The 8,507-nt window shown below is 38.5% G+C and overlaps 1 non-coding gene across 1 annotated transcript; it reads left to right on the top strand.

Moving 5' to 3' along the window:
• The first annotated feature begins 4,196 nt into the window (after nucleotides 1-4,196).
• LOC127124822 (small nucleolar RNA R71) lies at nucleotides 4,197-4,303 on the top strand. The gene has a single exon (XR_007804296.1). It is a non-coding gene; the product is annotated as a small nucleolar RNA R71 (small nucleolar RNA).
• The last annotated feature ends 4,204 nt before the right edge of the window (nucleotides 4,304-8,507 follow it).

The following is an 8,507-nucleotide window of genomic DNA, read 5'->3' as shown; positions in this document are numbered from 1 at the left end:
AAAGGTAAGTCGCATGACTTTCCATAGACTAACTGGTACGGTGTGGTTCCAATAGGGATTTTGTAAGCAGTTTTGTAAGCCCACAATGCTTTTGTTAGCTTTTCAGACCAATCTTTTCTGGATATTGAAACAGTTTTTTCCAAAATATGCTTAATCTCTCTGTTTGATACTTCCACTTGACCATTAGTCTAGGGATGATATGGTGTTGTTACTCTGTGTTTTACTCCATACTTTCTTAAGAGTTTATCGAATATCCTGGATATAAAATGTGATCCACCACCACTTATGGCAAGTCGTGGTACTCCAAATTTGGGGAAAAGATTATTTTTAAACATCTTGATGACTACTCTTGTGTCGTTTATGGGTGAGGCTATAACTTCTATCCATTTGGACACATAGTCGGCGGCTACCAAAATATACTTGTTTCCCATCGAAGATGGAAAAGGTCCCATGAAATCAATACCCCAAACATCGAATAATTCCACTTCTTGGATGTTCTTCAAAGGCATTTCGTCGCGTCTTGAGATGTTTCCAGTGCGCTGGCACCGGTTACATTAGACAATATAAGTATGGACATCACGCCATAGTGTTGGCCAATAAAGACCAGCTTGAAGGATCTTAGCGTATGTCTTGGATGTGCTTGAATGTCCACCATAGGGTGAAGAGTGATAATTCTCTATGATATTTCTGACTTCTTCTTCCAGGACGCAACGTCGAAAGATATTATTTGTTCCTCTTTTAAAAAGTAATGGTTCGTCCCAATAGAAATGTCTTACATCTTTAAAGAACTTCTTCTTTTGTTGATAATTGAGGTCAGGCGGTATGATGTCAGCGGCTAGATAATTCACAAAAATCGACGTACCATGGTACTCTGCTAATCTCTGAAATTGTTCCCAAGTTGTCTCTATCAGGTTCAAGGGGAACGGTATCTAACTTAGCTATCAATTCGTCATAGGTGAAATCATCATTTATAGGTAAACGGTCTGACTTCAAATGCTCTAGTCTGGAAAGATGGTCAGCAATTACGTTTTTTGTTCCTTTTTTGTCTCAGATATCTAAGTCAAACTCTTGTAGCAAAAGGATCCATCTGAGTAACCTAGGTTTTGCATCCTTTTTGCTTAGAAGGTAACAGATAGCTACATGGTCTGTGTAGACTATAATCTTAGATCTGACAAGATAAGACCTAAATTTATCAATTGCAAAAACTACAGCTAGGTGTTCCTTCTCTATCGTTGTATAATTGAGTTGAGCGGCATCTAGGGTACTACTAGCTTAATATATCACCTATAATTTCTTATTTTCTCTGTCCTAAAACAGCTCCTACAGCGAATTTGCTAGCATCACACATTATTTAAAAAGGTTGAGTCCAATCCGGAGTTCGTAAAATGGGCGTTGAAATTAGCGCTTGTTTTAAATGATTAAAGGCTTCGATACATTTTTTGTTGAAAATGAATTCAACGTCTTTCATCAGAAGGCCGGTCAGGGGTTTTGTGATTTTAGAGAAATCTTTGATAAAGCGCCGGTAAAAAGCGGCGTGTCCAAGAAAACTACGGACTTCTCTAACAGTCTTAGGAGGGTTAAGGTTTTCTATCACTTCTATCTTTGCTTTGTCGACCTCAATGCCTCTTTCAGATATTATATGTCCTAACACTATTCCTTCTTTAACCATAAAGTGGCACTTCTCCCAGTTTAGTACAAGGTTACCTTCTACTCATCTTTCTAGGATTTTCTCAAGATTAATGAGGCAATTCTCAAAGTCAAATCCACATACCAAGAAGTCATCCATGAATACTTCCATAACTTCGTCGAGATAATCTGCGAAGATTGACATCATACAATGTTGGAAAGTGGATGGCGCATTGCAGAATCCAAACGGCATTCGTCTGTAAGCAAACGTTCCGTAAGGACAGGTGAAAGTTGTTTTCTCTTGATCCTCGGGGTGTATGGGTATTTGGAAAAATCTAGAATATCCATCTAGATAACAAAAGTAAGAGTGTCTGGAAAGATGCTCAAGCATTTGATCTATGAATGGAATGGGAAAATGGTCTTTCCTAGTTGCCTTATTGAGTTTCCTATAGTCTATGCACATATGTCATCCGCCTTCTATACGTTTAGCCACATGCTCGCCCTTCTCGTTTTGCACGACTGTGATGTCTCCCTTTTTGGGTACCATATGTACAGGACTTACCCATTTACAATCGGAGATCTGATAGATTATACCAGCTTCTAGAAGTTTAAGGACTTCATTCTTTACCACCTCACACATTACAGGGTTGATTCTTCTCTAATGTTCTCTGGAAGGTTTTGAATCCTCCTCTAGCGAGATCCTGTGCATACACACAGATGGGCTTATACATTTTAAATCAGGGATGTTGTATCCTAAGGAAGAGGGATATCTTTGTAAAACATTCAAGAGTTGGTTTGTCTCGTCTTGGTTTAAGGTGGCACTAAATATTACTGGGCGATTCATTTCTTTATCCAAAAACTCGTATCTTGGGTTCTTGGGCAATTCCTTAAGCTCTTGAGCTGATTTTTGAGAGTTTGGTGAAAGGTATGGAGTAAGGGCCGAACATTCGTTAGTGTGAGGTTCCGTTTCCTTTGGCTCGTCATCCTTTTCATTCGGGTTTGAAAATGGTTCGATCATAGGTTCTTCTTGATCAAATTCCCTTATGCATTCATCTATGATATCAATCGCGTAACATGCGTCTCCTATGATTGGTGCCATCAGGAACTTTGAAAGAATAAACTCTATCTTTTCATCTCTTACTTCGAAAGTTAATTTTCCTCTTTTAACATCTATTATAGCTCCGGCTGTTGATAAAAATGGTCTACCTAAAAGGATAGGGATATCGTCGTCTTCCTTGATATCCATGACCACAAAATTTGTTGGGATATAAAGTTGACCAATCCTAATGGGGATGTCTTCTAATATGCCTACAGGATACTTAACAGATCTATCGCCTAATTGGAGGGACATCTTAGTTGGTTGTAATTCTCTTAAGTTTAACCTTTTACACACAGCTAAGGGCATTAAACTCACATTAGTGCCTAAATCTAGGAAAGCATTGTCGATCACATGACTCCCTAGAATGCAAGGTATAGAAAAACTCCCAGGTTCTTTCTCCTTCTTAGCAAGTTTATTCTCGGAAATAAAGTTGCATTCCAAGGGTTTGGGATCGTCAAGCCTATGCTTGTTGGTTAAGATGTCTTTGAGAAATTTGGCGTAAGATGGAATTTGGGTGATGGCTTCGGTGAAAGGAATCTCTACATGAAGCTTCTCTTTTACTTTTATAAACTTTTGGTATTGGTTATTGATTTTTGTTTGTTTAAGTCTTTGCGGATATGGAATTGGTGGTTTGTACAGGGGTGGTGGTTTGTAAGTTTTATCCTTGGCTTCTCCTTCTTGGTCGGTTTGTTTCTCGTGTTCCACCGGTTCCTCTTCTTGGTCAGATTGTACTCCAGGTGTAGTTTGTGGTACCTATGAGATCTGGGTTTCAAGCATCTTATTGTGAGTAATTATCTGATCAACCTTAGTCCCTAATTGCGTTATCAATTTGTTTATGTGAATGTTCTGGTTTAGGAATTCTTTATTTTGCTGAGTCTGGCCTGATATAAAGCTCTCCATGATCTTCTCAAGGTTAGGCTTCTGGGGCATAACTTGCATAGGTTGATTTGGTTTTTGGGCTTGAAAACCTTGTGGTCTTTGAGGTGCATAATTTTGGATAGGGCTCAGGTTTTTATAGGAAAAAATCGGGTGATTCCTCTATCCAGGGTTGTAAGTGTTTGAAAATGGGTTACCTTAGGCATAATTCACTTGGTCGGTGTTCAGGTCGTTCAAAAGGTTACATTCCGCTGATTCGTGTCCTTTAGATCCACAAAGTTCACCCTCTGTGTGGACTACCACTGCGGTGTTAGAGTTTGTAGAAATATGTTCGACCTTAAGGGCTAAAGCGTCCATTTTCGCCTGCATCATGTCCATAGAACTTATCTCATGTATTCCACCTTGGGTCTCCTTTTTCTCTACCGATGCTCGTTCAGTTCCCCATTGGTAATGGTTTTGGGCCATATCCTCAATTAGGTCACAAGCTTCAGGGTAAGGTTTGTTCATCAACGCACCACCAGCGGCAGCGTCGATGCTCATCTTTGTGTTATGATGGAGTCCATAATAGAAGGTATGAACGATCAGCCATTGTTCTAGGCCATGGTGTGGACAGACTCTTAACAACTCTTTGTATCTCTCCCATGCTTCAAAAAGTGATTCTCCTTGGTTTTGAGTAAATCTAGTTATTTGGTTTCGAAGAACATCAGTCTTACTGGGGGAAAAATATCTAGCAAGGAATACTCTCCTAAGGTCTTCCCAAGTAGTTATTGAGTTAGCTGGAAGTGAATCTAACCATGAACGTGCTCTATCTCTGAGGAAGAAAGGAAATAATCTTAAACAAATCGCATCAGGTGAACCACCGTTGGATATAAAGGTGTCGGCCAGTTGGATAAAGACTTTTAAATGTTGATTTGGATTCTTAGTAGTGAGACCCGCGAATTGGTTTTGTTGCACTAATTGTAGTAAAGATGGTTTTAGTTCGAAATTGTTGGCAGGAATGAGGGGGTTTACTATACTAGAATTAGGTTCCTCGTTAGAGAGTTGGGCAAATTCCTTAAGAGGTCTCCGGTCACGATTCTCGGCCATAGCTTTCTTAATTCGGATGAGTAAGAGGCGTGTACGAGTGTAACATTCGGGTTCCGCTAAAGGATCTACTAAATTTCCGGTACTACGGGTTCTTCGCATTTACCGGCTAATAATGCCTTAGTCTAGACGGTGTAATAACAGGGTACGAAATTTGACGAAGTTGGTCCCCGGCAACGGCGCCAAAAACTTGATCACTATATTCGCAACTGCACGAATCGCGTCAGAGTAATATAAAAGAATATCGATCCCACAGAGACCAAATCGTCAATCTATCGATTACTATTATTACGATGTTTATCTAAGGCGGTACAAAAGAGATATTGATGTCGCAAAATAACAGTAAATAAAGAAAATGATAAATACAATTGCAGATAAAGACAGGCTTGAATGTATTTCATGTCAGTTAAACGATGCTTCGATTGTCTAAATAGAACTACTTATGGGACAATATTTTCTACTCTTGAAAAGAATCCATTTAACGGGAACTGTCACTTTCGCGTATTCAGAATCGAGTTTACACTTAAATTAAGGCCTTTTATTGTCACTTATAAAAGGTGCGCAGAATGCTAAAGTACTAAACCTATTTTTAAGAAATAAGACTTGTAAGCTTAGTTGAAAAGTGATTTTGATTCGGAAAGTTTTATCTAAGGAGTTTCCTGATTTTAAATCTATCAACGCATCCGAAAAAAGTTTCAAAAAGCGTTTTTTCTTAAAGTGATAAAAATTCCTAGTTACTAAGCTAGGGTGCTTTCGCACTCCTTGAGTAGTTAAAATTAACCAAGTTTGTTTTACAAAACTCAAATTAAGAATCAAAATAGCCCCTAAAGCATTTCTACTGATGCAATATGTGAAACATCTCTTTAACCGTGAACCTTACATTTAAACCTTTGAAAGATTTAGCCAGAGATGGTAATACAAACAACCACAACGATATTGATCATGATGAAGAGTTGTTAAGAATGTAAGGCATAAGTAAAGCGTGGAAAACAATTAAAACAAGCAATAAAGATAATGGCGGGAAAATTAAATAAAGTAAAGCATGGCAAGAAATTAAATAAAGTAAAGCATAGCAAGAAATTAAATAAAGTAAAGCATAGCAAGTAAAATAAATATGCGATTAAATTAGAACCTGCTCCAAACGGAGGCTTTAAATCTGGTTCAAGGAAGTAAATAGACCTTTGACTTTGAAAATAAAGACGACACCAAAATCAAAGTGCTCCCACTTAATCTCACTAAGGTGTGATAACCCCTCGATGTGACGGATTACCGCTTTTACAGATGATAATGTAGTCTTACTGTTGTAAACTAAGTTGGATCATTTGGAAATGAACTAGAACGACCTATTTATAGAGCAATTCAGCAGCATGCAAAGACCATGATGTCCTTCAACTTCTCTTTAGTGGGAACGTGAAATGCAAAGGTAGCGCCCACCACCCCTCCATGGCGCCCGCCATATGGGTAAATGGGGAAGTTCATGGGATCGTGGCAGTTTCCTGTTGGTTGAGGGCTGATGTGTCATGGCTTCTCCTATAGCGGCCACCATGCAGAACGCCATGAGTACAATATTTGCCGAAAACCCTAATTTTTTGGTCTTTTTGCTTCGTTTCTTCTAAAAAGGTCCTGAAAGAGCTAAATACCTGGAAACAACATAAAAGAAAGCATAAAACAAGCAAAATGATGATAAATACCTAAAAACCATGTGAAATCCGAGTCAAAAACGCGGTGTGATTCAGTGTGATCACACACTACCTACAAAAGAAACAAAGCTACACTAGACATATTTTTTGGATTTTGGTTAGTAAAATAAAGAAAATAAAGCATGATATAATCAAATGCTTGGTGATCTCTCCCAATGCAAACCCAATGAGAGATAGGTGAGAAGGATACCAAGGTGTGATCCCAATGCAAAGTTATGAAATGGCATGAGGGATGTTAGGGGTCAAAATTGGGGTCTTACATATACCATGAAGCCTCATAAAGTCTGTAGAAAGGCTATCCCATTTCCACTCAGAAATATTCAGTGGTTGCATCAAATCTAACAACTTCTGATGTTCAACCTCCGACTTCTGGCAAGTCAAGCACGACTACACAACTCAACAACATCTTCCTTCATTCCTGGACACTAAAACAACCTCTTTAAATCTTGATACATATTCGTAGCACCAGAATGAATACTCAATCTACTTTTGTGACCCTCCTCAAGAATACTCTATTTAAGCTTGGGTACATCAGGAACACAAACTCTATTTGTAAACCTCATCACACCATTCTCAGCAACTCGAAAATCCCCTTTGTTACCTTTGTTTATTAACGTGAGATGATCTATCAAACTCAAATCAGATCTCTGACCTTCTCTGATCTCTTCAAGGATACCACTCATCAGCTTGAACATGCCTAACTTCACACTATTAGGAGTTTCTTCATAGACTAAACTCATATCTCTGAATTGCTTAATCAGTTCTAGATCTCGAACCATAAGCATCGACATGTGTAAATACCTCATACTCATCGCATCATCTAGAATATTAGCTTTACCTGGATGGTAACTCAAACCAAAATCAAAATCTTTTAACAACTCGAGTCCTCTCCTCTGTCTCATGTTCAACTCCTTCTGATCGAATAAATAATTCAAACTTTTATGACCGTCGAACACTTCAAGCCTAGAAACAAAAGGATAATGCCTCCAAATTTTCAACACGAATACCATTGTTGCCAACTGAAGATCATGCGTAGGATAATTTCTTTCATGAACTCTCAACTGCCTTCAAGAATAAGTCATAACCTTTCCATTATGCATCAACAAACCTCCCAGACCCATCTTTGAAGCATCACAATATACAATAAAGGACTCATTTGGATTCTAAAAAATCAAAACTTGAGTTGACATCAACTTCTTCTTGAGTTCTTGGAAACTCTCTTCATAATGCACATCCCAAACACAGGCTTGACCATTTCGAGTCAACTGAGTTAACGATAATGCTAACTTTGAAAAACCTTTAATGAACTTCCTATAGTAACTAGACAATCCAAGAAAACTCCTAATATCAGTGACGGACTTCAGGGTCTCCCATTGTAACACAACATCTATCTTCGACGGATCTACAATTATACCACCACTAGAACAACATGACCAAGGAAATTCACGTCTCTTAACCAGAAATCTTTCACTTGGAAAACTTTGCGTACAAATGATTCTCTTTCAATATCTGCAAAACAATCCTCAAATTTTCCACACATAGCCTCATACTATCATCCTTCTTCTTCACTAACAGTAGTGACACATCCCATGGTGAAACACTTGGATGAACAAACTTCTTCTCAAGAAGATCTTACAGTTGCTTCTTCAATTCACCCAACTCTGAAGAAAACATCCTATAAGGAGCCATCGACACCAAACTAGTACCAGGTACTAAGTCAATAGTAAACTCAATTTCACGCTTTGGTGGTAAATCATTGATGTCTTCAGGAAACACTTCCGGAAATTCACACACTGCAGGAAGATCATGAACTACTCCCTTGCCTGTGGCTTCCAATGAAATTAACATAACAAACACTTGCACCATATCCTTCATTGACTCTCTCACTTTCTTAGCTGATACACACATCAACTCTTCACCTCCATCGAACTCAGATTCACGCTCTAGAGGCAAGTCGTAGATATCTTCATGAAAACATCAGGAATTACACACCACTGGCATAACACTAGCTGACACATTTCTATATACTCTCCGAGAATCAAACATCAACAATACCCGATTGTTTTCACTAAAGACATCCCAACTTGACCGGTAGACAGGAATCTTGAATCCAAAACATCTTT

The sequence above is a fragment of the Lathyrus oleraceus genome, chromosome 2 (genome assembly GCF_024323335.1).
Source record: "Lathyrus oleraceus cultivar Zhongwan6 chromosome 2, CAAS_Psat_ZW6_1.0, whole genome shotgun sequence".
NCBI lineage: Eukaryota > Viridiplantae > Streptophyta > Magnoliopsida > Fabales > Fabaceae > Lathyrus > Lathyrus oleraceus.
Note: the sequence above shows the minus strand (reverse complement) of the source record. Positions and strands in the feature narration are given on the sequence as shown.